At 44.6% G+C, this 11867-nt stretch overlaps 1 non-coding gene across 1 annotated transcript; it reads left to right on the forward strand.

The window, feature by feature from the left end:
* The first annotated feature begins 8366 nt into the window (after window positions 1–8366).
* On the forward strand, window positions 8367–8426 carry LOC135269340 (U7 small nuclear RNA). Its single transcript, XR_010337642.1, has one exon. It is a non-coding gene; the product is annotated as a U7 small nuclear RNA (small nuclear RNA).
* The last annotated feature ends 3441 nt before the right edge of the window (window positions 8427–11867 follow it).

Raw genomic sequence — 11867 nt, forward strand, 5'->3', positions numbered from 1 at the left:
TTACATTCTTGGTCTCTTAATGGACAGAGCCGCTGTCTGCTCATAAAGACAGAGAGTGACTCTTTGTGGATGCCACAGTGGGCGACAGCTCTTTCTGTGACTTGCCAAAGGTCATTTCTCGAGCTAGGAAGGAGCCACCATCTTTGGGATTTCAGTTGACCTCGTAGCCACAGGAGGCCCAGAGAAGGGTTTCCCTTCAGTCTAACTTGTGTCACTTCCAATTAAACATTTGGCATCATCACTGGAAGATTATTTTTAAAACTTGCCTTGTTTAAAGAGATTGAATTGATTTATCATGTTAATGCTGTAACTCAAATTCCCAACACGCAAATAAGAGTGACTTATGAAAACATTATCTTCTAAAACTATGACTCGTGAAGATGGGTATATTTTTCCTCTACAGTGTCAAATCACTCCAAATGAGCTCTGATTGTGTGAACCATACATTCCCCCACTGAAAGTCAAACTCTCTTCAAGGCTAGGTTTTTGCATTTGATAGTTCAATATTTATACTCTCACCCTTTCTTACTACAACTAAAAACATTTCTTTAAAAATCAAGTAAAAGGGCCAGGTGCGCCTATAATCCTAGCATTTTGGGAGGCCGAGGCGGGTGCATTGCCTGAGCTCAGGAGTTTGAGACCAGTCTGGGCAACACAGTGACACCCCGTCTCTACTGAAATACAAAAAACTAGCCGGGCATGGCGGCATGGGCCTGTAATCCCAGCTACTTGGGAAGGCTAAGACAGGAGAATCGACAGAACCCGGGAGGCAGAGGTTACAGTGAGCCGAGATCGCGCCACTGCACTCCAGCCTGGGCCACAGAGCAAGGCTCCATCTCAAAACAGAAAGAAAACAAGTAAAATATTTGTATTTATAGAAAGTCAGATGATGGAAATTGTTCTATTTATTTTAGAAGTTTGATATTCTAGTGAGATTAATATGTTAAAACAGTTTAGTTTTTCTCAGTGACCAAAATATATTTACCAAGTGCCTATGCTAAGGTGGTATATTAGACATTGTACAAAGAAAAAAAAACCATGATCTTCTTGGAAGTAGTTTTCAATCTAGGGAGTAAATTAGTATTTTTTTCAAGTCCATAAAATTCATTTCAAAGTGATTTGAAAATTAATCGGCTGGGTGCAATGGCCCACACCTATAATCCCAGCACTTTGGGAGGCCAAGGCAGGCAGATCACCTGAGGTCAGGAGTTCAAGACCAGCCTGGCCAACCTGATGAAACCCCATCTCTAATAAAAATACAAAAATTAGCAGGTGTGGTGGCGGATGCCCATAATCCCAGCTACGCTGGTGGCTGAGACAGGAGAGTCGCTTGAACCCAGGAGGCGGAGGTTGCAGTGGGCTGAGATCGTGCTGTTGCGCTCCAGCCTGAGCAACAAGAGCAAAATTCTTTCTCAAAAAAAAAAAAAAGAAAAAGAAAAAAGAAAATTAATCGTATCATTGACTGTTTTTAGGTTCATCCTTCCCTCCTCTGTCGTTACGAGTAAGTATCACTGTTACATCGCACAGTAAGCTACTAACTGATGTTGGATAAATAAATAAACATCTAGGAATGGGAAGGAGAGTGAAACTGAACAAATAGTAAATGAGTTAGAGTAATCCTTTAAAAGGTGGAAATTGTTGGAACAGAAATGCACTTTAAATAAGTTACAGACGAAGACAGCAGCATAAAACATACGGGAATATTTGCATCTTATTCCCCAAACTTAGGCTCCTTTTGTTGGTGGAGGGTAACAAGAGGGACGTAAATGTTTCGTTTTTGGACCATCAGAGTTTTGGTCTCCATTCAACTCAGAGAGATCCCACTTTCATTCACACCAGTATCATCTCTAGTGGGTCCTATTGCAATAGCCTCCCGGTGGGATATTCCTGACCGCTATGGTCTAAATGTTTGCAACCTCCAAAATGCACATGTGGAAATCCTAGCCCCCGGGGTGATGGTGTTAGGAGATGGGTGTTTTAGGAGGTGATTAGGTCTTGAAGGCAGAGATGCATGAATAAGATTAGTGCCCTTATAAACGGGACCCCTGGGAGCTCTCTCACCCCTTCCAGCAAGGGAGGACACAGCAAGAAGGTGCCGTCGATGGGCCAGAAAGTGGGCCCTCAGCAGACGCTGAATCTGCCTTAATATTGGACTGCGCGGCCTCCAGAAGTGTGAGAAGCAAATTTCTGTTGTTGGTAAACTACCCAGTCTATGGTGTCTTGTCATAGCAGCCCTAGAGATGGAGACTCTCACCCCTCCCCTAAATCACTGTCCAGATTATAGACCTTATTATGCCATCCTCCACTAAAGAGCATCCAACGCCTCATCATCATTGGCAAAGAAAGCCAAGCATCTCAGTATAAACCCCCTGCCAGTCTCCCCCACATGAACTGCCCATCTATCCATCTATCACCAAGTCGACCATGTAAACTGCTCGCAGCCCTTGAGCCTGCCATGTTGTCTCCTGCCTCCACGGGGACTGTCCTTTGCTCTATGTAACCCCATCCCGAGCCTTCCAAACTCAGCTCAAAGGGTCAGTCCCTGGAGAACCTTCCCTTCCTCCTCTTTCTTCCTTTCTGGCTGACTATCTGCTTCTATTATAACCTCTCCTACTCCACCGGTGTTATTTTGCTTATGTGATTGTCCCCCATGTGCTGGCAGGAACTGGGTCCTGGTCATCGCTATGTGTCTGAGGATCCAGATGGTGTCTGTTACATTGACCACGCTCACTTCATATCTATGGAGATGAGTGAGTAAAGGAATGAATGTGGACTTTGATGGAGAGAAAGGATTGCAGGACGTTTTTAAATGGTGGGGATGAGAGGTGTAGAATAGTCTTGAATTCCAAAGTGTATGTGAACCTAAGTTCCAAATACTGTGTATTATTTTTAGTGAAGCCCCCCTTTTTGGTCGTGGAGCAGTGGTTCTCTATGTGGTATATAGGTTCATTTTCACACCGCTGATAAAGACATACCCGAGACTGGGTGATTTATTTAAAAAAAAAAAAAAAAAGGCTTAATGGACTCATGGTTCCATACAGCTGGGGAGGCCTCCCAATCATTGCAGAAGGCAAAAGGCATGTCTTACATGGCCACAGGCGAAAGAGAATGAGAACCAAGCAAAAGAGGTTTCCCCTTATAAAATCATCGGATCTCATGAGACTTATTCACTACCAAGAGAACAGTATGGGGAAACCACCCCCATGATTCAGTTATCTCCCTCCGGGTCCCTCCCACAACACATGGGAATTATGGGAGCTACAATTCAAGATGAGATTTGGGTCTGTGCACAGTGGCTTATGCCTGTAATCCCAGCACTTCAGGAGGCCGAGGCGGGTGGATCAAGAGGTCAAGAAATTGAGACCATCCCTGCTAATGTGGTGAAACCTGGCCTCTACTAAAATTACAAAAAGTTAGCTGGGCGTGGTCGTGCACACCTGTAGTCCCAGCTACTTGGGAAGCTGAGGCAGGAGGATCACTTGAACCCAGGAGGTGGAGGTTGCAGTGAGCCGAGATAGCGCCACTGCACTCCAGCCTGTGTGACAGAGTGAGACTCCCTCTAAAAAAAAAAAAAAAGAGAGAGATTTGGGTGGGGACACAGCCAAACCACATCAGTAACTCCCCAGACCAGCAGTGTGAGGGTCATCTGGGAACTTAACAGAAATGAAGATTCTCAAGCCCCGCTGTAAACCTCCTGAGGCAGAAACTCCAGGGTGGACCAGCAATCTGTGTTTAAACAAGCCCTCCAGGTGATTCCAATGCAGCTGCAATCTAAACACCACTACCTTCAGAAGTAAGAAGGTCAGGCCAGGTGCGGTGGCTCAGGCCTATAATCCCGGGTGGATCACCTGAGGTCAGGAGTTCAAGACCAGCCTGACTAACACAGTGAAACTCCGTCTCTACTAAAAATATAAAAATTAGCCGGGCATGGTGATGTTCACCTGTAATCCCAGCTACTTGGGAGGCTCAGGCAGGAGAATCACTTGAACCTGGGAGGTAGAGGTTGAAGTTAGCTGAGATTGTGCTATTGCACTCCAGCCTGGGCAACCAGAGTGAAACTCTGTCTCAAAAAAAAAAAAAAAAAGAAAAAGAAAAAAAAAAAGTCAGGATTTCATAATATGCTTGTGTCCTGACTTGAATTCTGTGCGGATGAATGAGTTTACCCTGGCTCACCTGCATGGTGAAAACTGCTAGTGACTACCTATCATGTACTGGAGTCACTAAGACCCCCATTCAGGTCTACTCTCCTTTCTTACCCGGGATTTCCCACACCCCTCTGCTTCAAATGGCAGAACAGAGAGTTTTAGAGGATAAGATCTAGAGCTTTGATTAACGTGAAAAGAGATAGCTGGAATGGAAAAAAAAAAAAGCCTGTTTATGTCGGAACAAGTCCCCTAGCCTCTGGGTTTGTCCTGCTTTACTGAGGAGAAGGAAGGAGTCAGCAACAGGTAATGGACGGATCACGGCTTGACGGTAGAGATGCCTGTGTTAGAATCCTACCTCCAGTACTTAGAAAGCCAGCAGACTCTCTACCTTTCCTGGGCCCCACTTCCACCAAATGTGGAAGGGAAATAATAGTAGCCACCCGTAGGGGTATTGTGAGGATCAAATGGGACACCCTGTTATGCAGGAGCTCAACAAACACTGACCCCTTCCCTTCTCCCACCATTTGGCAAAAGGCCTGGACTGGGCCACATTCACAAGGGGATTTAAGGGCAGAGACGAATCAGTCTTTTCTGTGACACTCTCAGGCTGTGTTCAGCAAGTTTTGGTGATAGAGGGACCCTGATAGGGTTGCCAGATAAAACACAGGGCATCCAGTTACGTTTAAATTTCAGATAAAAAATGAATAATGTTGTAGTAGAAATGTGTCATATGCGATATCTGGGACATGCTTATGCAAAAATATTATTCCTTATTTATCTGAATTTCAAAGTCAAGTCACTTGGGTGTCTAGCGTTTTTATTTGCGAAATCTGGCACCGTTGGGGTAAGAGCAAGTTCCATGGCCCCACTTTTCTTCCCTCTCCTTAATATTTTCATAAAGTCCATTTCTGAGCCGAACATGCTGGTCACACCTCATGGGAAAACCTGGCACCGAAGGACACTGGGCGATGTGGAGTTGGAGGAGAGTCCTATCAAATTGTCTTGGAAATGTGGGAAGAGAAAAGGAAGGAGGGCTTGATGATGATTCAAGTCTCAGATTCTTGCCTCCACCACAGGACAGGAAGCCACGCCTTTCCCTCGCTCCCCACCCCCAGGCACCTCTGGAGACACATAATGGTCATCTCCCCATTCCTTCGGACTTGCCCACAACCCCAGGTCAGATAAGGCGTTTACTTTTTAGGATTTCATGGCATTATTTTTATTTCCCAAAGTGGTATCATTCTGGTAAAGAGACTTCACTCAATCCAGCAATTGAGTTGGAACTTAAAATATTTGCTTATTTTTACTCCTTTGAAAATGATTAGCAGTTGAATTATTTAAACTAGAAAGAGAGGAGGGAGTTAGAAGGGAGAGCTGCCCGCCCCAGGCCCAGCCAGGGGAGAGTGCTAAATGTGGTTATCAGGAGATCAAAGAACCAAGGAGAGACTCCTTTGATCTGATGCTTGTCAGAGTTGCAGTTAGATCTTTGAGACGCTGCACTTGGCCACCCCTCCCTTCTTCAGTATTTCTTCTTTCTTCATGGACACCTGGGAGTGCTAGCACAAGGCGGGCCCCAGAAGAAGCCCACGTGGCTGTGCGAGATCCAGCGTGCCCTAGGACATGGAGGCATAATCTTTCTTAGAGAAAAATCCCTTTTATAAATGCATTTGCTTTTTTTTTTTTTTTGAGATAGAGTCTGGCTCTTGTCACCCAGCCTGGAGTGCAATGGAGCAATCTTGGCTCAATGCAATCTCTGCCTCCCAGGTTCAAACTATTCTCTTGCCTCAGCCTCCAGAGTAGTTGGGATTATAGGCATGTGCAACCATGCCCAGCTAACTTTTTGTAGTTTTGTAGACATGGGGTTTTGCCATGTTGGTCAGGCTGGTCTCGAACTCCCAACCTCAGGTGATCTGCCCCCCTCAGCCTCCCAAAGTGCTGGGATCACAGGCACCCTCCACCATACCCGGCTAATTTTTGTATTTTTAGTAGAGACATTGGCCAGGGTGGTCTCAAACTCCTGGCCTCAGTTGATCCACCGCCTCAGCCTCCCAGAGTGCTGCGATTACAGGCGTGAGCCACCGCACCCGGCCGCAGTTGCTTATTTTTAAGATGGGGGTAAAGGTGAATGGGACCTTTTATCCCGACACCCGCTATACCTGCACATGCTTTTTTTCCCTTTTATACAAATGGAAAAGGTACCCAATTGGCTGGGACTAACTTTGGGGTTGTCTGGATTTTCCAAAGGCTTGAGTAGTGGGAAACCCAGGTGAGGTCCGTCAAATCTAAGAAAAGTCAGCTTTACATCAAAGCCAAATTCTACCCCTTCTGATTTCTGTGACTTTTTGCTAAACAACATAAGACAACATAAGCCTAGAGGTCTTCTCTGCCTTCCTGTTACCTGAAAAGCAGCTCACGGGGGCCTTTAAGATCTTATTCATGGCAATCCTCTAAACAGCCTCAGTCTTATCCTGATGATTTTTTTTTTCGTGATTTATACTAGTCCAAAAAATTCAAGAATAATGGGTATATTTCTGCAGCTGAGCCAAACATTTCTTCTCTATCAGTCTGTGCATGACACAGAATGTCTTGCGGTTTGAATGTTTGTTTCCCTAGCGGACAAGATTTGATATGTGTGTTTCCTAATCCTGAGCTATCGAAATATTGATTCTCATCCTGACCTGGCCTCCTGGGAACAGAGCCAGCATGTCTGTATCTCTGGGCTCTGAATTTAGGCTATTGCCCTGCTGGCCTAGCCTGTGAACACCAGGATGAGATTAGATTTGCTTGGGGGTGAGAACTGTAAATCCCTGTGAAATAGCTGTCTGTCCTCAGTTCTACTTGACAGAATGAGGCAGCCATTCCCCACATTTCTGGCCCATGTTATCATGTGTTTACCTTAATATCCTTCTTGCTTCTTTCTTCCTATTTGATTTTAATGGATACAGGCTGTCCAGTGAAAATAAGAAAAGAAATCCTAGCTAAAGATTCATTTGAACTTCTGAGTAGGATTGTCTGAAAGATATTAAGTATTTTACAAGGAATTCCAGAAAGATGAATAATTCACACCACGCTGAAAGTTACCTGACATGAAAAAGTATTAGAGGCCTTTCCATTACTTTTGTGACCTTTGAATGGAGAGGAAAGATGGTCTGGACCCATGCTGTCACAATCTGGGGCTGGGCATGGTTTCTGATAGGCTGTAATTCCATTCTATTTGGAGATGGGGGGTGGGGAATACGTGTGACTGTCATACATCATTCAACCTCTTCAGACCGTGACAATATTTAGGAAAAAGAACAAAGGTGAACCCTGGAGGAGATGAATATACCTTTTTATAACATGGTTAATGATTTCTAAATAGTGCTTAGAATATTTAGAATATTGCTTTTTTTCATCTCATTTCTTCCACCATTTTCCCAGTTTGGGCCACCAAAATTGTCCCCTGGATCAGGGTGATAACCTCCAAATTGGCCTCTGTTCCATATTCATCCTCCATACTATGGCCAGACTGAGGTCTTGAAAGTGCCTACCTGTGTACAATCCTCTAGGGCTCCCTATTACCCTCAGTCCCACGTTTCTCATCTAACATATACGGTTGTCCACGATCTGACCCACCTCCCTTTGCAGACTTGGTTTCCTTGCAATCCCATCTTGAATCTCACCTTCTAGAAACACTGAAATGCTGTCTTCCATATTCGCCTTTGCTCATGAAGTTCATTTTTCTTGGAGGTCCATTTTTTTCTCTTTTCCCTGATTGTCCTTCCCTGTGACCAGATACGTCCTCCAGGAGTCCTTCCCCAATAGCCTCCTCTCCTGACATTAATGGCCTTTCGTTTGCACTTTCTTTTTTTTTTTTTTAGATGGAATCTTGCTCTGTTACCCAGCCTGGAGTGCAGTGGCATGATCTCGGCTCACTGCAACCTCCACCACCCGGGTTCAAGTGATTCTCCTGCCTCAGCCTCCCAAGTAACTGGGATTATAGCCACACGCCATCACACCAGGCTAACTTTTTTATTTTTATTTTTAGTTGGCCAGGATGATCTTGGTCTCCTGATCTCGTGATCCGCCCACCTTGGCCTCCCAAAGTGCTGGGATTACAGGCGTGAGCCACCGCGCCCGGCCCGTCCTTTGCACTTTCTTGGCAGTACCTGTCACTGCTCTGACCACAATTACCGATCCCTTGGCTTATCTGTCTCCTTGATGATGTCAATTCCTTGAGATTAGAAACATGCCTTTTAGAATTTGTCTAGCAGGATTTCCGGTTTTTGCCGGAAAGCCCCTTACTAAAAAAAATAAAAATAAATTAACTAATTAAAAAAAAAAGAAACATGCTTTTTCCTCATTTGTAACCACAATGACTCACTCAGTGCATAATGCAGAGTATTTCGAACCGAATTCAGGAGAAGATTCTGAGAGTAGAAACAGATATAATAAAGTCAAAAAGAAATGGGCGTTGATAGCATTCTGATTTTGGCAACGATGCTTTAAGGAGAAATTATCATCTCTATTTTATCAATAAGGAAACTCAGAATGACCGTGATTACGAGTTTGGCCAGGAGTCACAGAGAGCAAATGGAAGAACCCCCACTTGACTGTGAGCACCTCCAGGAAAGGATCAATAATATTTGTTCAGTTGAAGTGGTTGTTAGAACGTCGGCAAGCTTTGCTCTGAGTGCGTTCTTCCTCAAATCACAAGTAGGAAGAGGCTCTCTAAAACCCATCTAATTTGTTTTCTTCTTTGCGTTAGGTTATCTTAACAGTACCATTTTGACGTAGTAAAAAGTAGGTAATAGTCTCTTGGATTTAAAAAGTTATTTATTAGTCCACTCAGCACTCAGCAAGTATTCATTGAATACTTATTACATACCAGGCACTGTGTGCAGAAGGATGTGATTTAAAGCAAGAAAACCTGCCCTAATGAAGCTTTTGTGGTAAATAATCTGCCTAGAAAAATTCCTCTAATAATGTAGAATGTACTAACCACTGACTCACCAGCGAATTACATATTTTATCAACTGGACTCATGTAAACCATGCACACTGGTAGCACAAATAGCTAAAACCAGAAGCATTTATGAACCACCAAAGAGTTCCTGGATCTTTCGGTTTTGTTAGCTGCAACAGAAAGAATTGTAACATGAAAGGAAATTACTGAAAATACATTAGTTGGCTCAGAGAACCGCTGGGACAGCTGGAGGAGCAGGCTTGGGAACTGGGCAGAAACGATGGGATGCAGCGCCTCCTATCCTTGGCTAACATTCATCTGCAGAATCGGCCGTGAGGACACTGCTGTGCCGGTGTTACCACCAGTCAGTGTATTCTGTCCGGCTGCCCATGCTGGACTCAGATATTGCTAGTACCATTGTCACCACCAAGAATTACTCTCTGTTCTCACATCTGAATATCACCAGCTCCTGCTCCTTATGGGTACATATAATTGGTGAGTGCTGTGCATACATGGGGCTGTGCCCTGGCTGCAAGGCATGCTGGGAATATGGGTACCCCATTCTGTAGCCACTATAGAGGAAGAGGGCCCTGCCTCCCCGGAAGACTTATACATAGGGGAATTTGGCATCTGGACAGCCAGAAGCATGGCCAATGTCCATTACAGTTACAAGAGATTTTTTTTTTAGTCTTAAGATTGAGATATATTGGCCAGGCATTGTGGCTCATGCCTGTAATCCCAGAACTGTGGGAGGCCGAGGCAGGCAGATCATGAGGTCAGATCAAGATCATCCTGGCTAACATGATGAAACCCCGACTCTACTAAAAATACAAAAATTAGCTGGGCATGGAGATGTGCAGCTACTCAGGAGACTGAGGCAGGAGAATCGCTTGAACTTGGGAGGTGGAGGTTGCAGTGAGCTGAGATTGCACCACTGCACTCCAGCCAGAGCGACAGAGTGAGACTCTGTCTCAAAAAAAAAAAAAAAAAAAAGATTGAGATATCTCACCAGTGGCCACATCTTACAATATGAGAACAAATAAATATTTACCTTTTTCTAACAATGCTAGTTGAATTTCTGAATTGTCTTTGGTTGTTAGGTTCATTTTATTTTATAGAAACAGTTTCTATAGAACAAATTTTATAGAAATTATGATAAAAATTTAACCACATCTTTCTTTCTGGAAGTAATAAAAATTAAAAAAATGAAACAATCATACATTATAACAATATCTGGTTTTCTCCTTCCATCCGTCCCTTTTCCTTCCTTCCTTCCTTCCTCCCTCCTTCCCTCCCTCCCTTCCTTCCTTCCCTCCCTTCTTTCCTTCCTTCCTTCTTCACTCCCTTCCTTCCTTCCTAGTACCTACTGTATGCCAGGCCCTGTGTTTGGCACTAGAAAATCAGAGATAAATGAGACATGCTCTTTACCGTCATGCTGTCCTCAATATTATGAGGGAAGACAGACATGGAAGAAATAATTGCCCTGAAATTTTAGCAGTGTTGGGATAGGTATCCAAACAGGGTTCCATTGGAATACAAAAACTGGAGTGTTTCTCTTCACCCCGTGGAAACGAGAGGTTAGAGCAAGCTTCATGGAGATGACATTTGAATTGAGCCTTCAAAGCCGTTAAGTGGTCACGAGGCTGAAAACAGAAGGACATTTCCGGGGCAGGCAACTCATCATGACAGAGGTGTTGAACCAGAGAGAGTTCATCTTGGATAGGGGCTGAGTCAAATGAGGCTGAGACCTACTGGGCTGCATTCCCAGGAGGTGAGGCATTCTAAGTCGCAGGATGAGGTAGGAGGTCAGCACAAGGTACAGATCACACAGACCTTGCTGATAAAACAGCATGAGGTCAAGAACCTGGCTAACACCCACCCAAACCAAGATGGTCCTGAAAGTGACCTCTGGTCATCCTCACTGCTCATTATATGTTAATTATAATATATTAGCATGCTAAAAGACACTCCCATCAGTGCCCTGACAGTTTGCAAGTCCCATGGCAATATTGAGAAGTTACCCTATCTGGTCTAAAGCGGGAAGGAACCCTCAGTTTCAGGAATTGCCCACCACTTTCCCGGAAAACTGGTGAATAATCACCCCTTGTTTCAAATATAATCAAGAAATAACTACAAGTGTAGTTAGTTGAGCAGCCCACACCACTGCCCTGCCTGTGGAGTAGGCATTCTTCTGTTCCTTTACTTTTCTAATAAGCTTGCTTTCACTTTACTCTGTGGATTCGTCTGGAAATTCTTTCTTTTTTCTTTTTTTTTTTTTAGATGGAGTTTCCCTCTTGTCTCCCAGGCTGCAGTGCACTGGTGCCATCTCAGCTTACTACAACCTCCACTTCCCGTGTTCAAGTGATTCTCCTGACTCAGCCTCCTGAGTAGCTGGGATTATAGGCGCCCACCCCCACGCCCAGGTGATTTTTGTATTTTTAGTAGAGACGGGATTTCGCCATGTTGGCCAGGCTGGTCTAGAACTCCTGACCTCAGGTGATCCACCTGCCATGGCCTCCCAAAGTGCTGGGATTACAGGCGTGAGCTACCATGCCTGGCCTCGGAATTCTTTCTTAAGCGACATCTTCTCCTCTCTTGGGGTCTGGATCGGGACCCTTTTCCAGTAACAATAATGACAGAATGGGGGCCTAAAAAAGAGGTGATCAGTGAAAGGGTCTCTAAGGGCTTGTGGTGGCTGGGTCATAGAGGATAGGAAGGAGGGTAGAGGAGGGGGCAGGTGGACCCTGAGAAACAAAGCCTAAATGAGAGAAGAGAGGA

The sequence above is a fragment of the Aotus nancymaae genome, unplaced genomic scaffold (assembly GCF_030222135.1).
Source record: "Aotus nancymaae isolate 86718 unplaced genomic scaffold, 86718_ANA_hifiasm-v0.15.2.pri h1tg000051l, whole genome shotgun sequence".
NCBI classification, from domain to species: Eukaryota; Metazoa; Chordata; class Mammalia; order Primates; family Aotidae; genus Aotus; species Aotus nancymaae.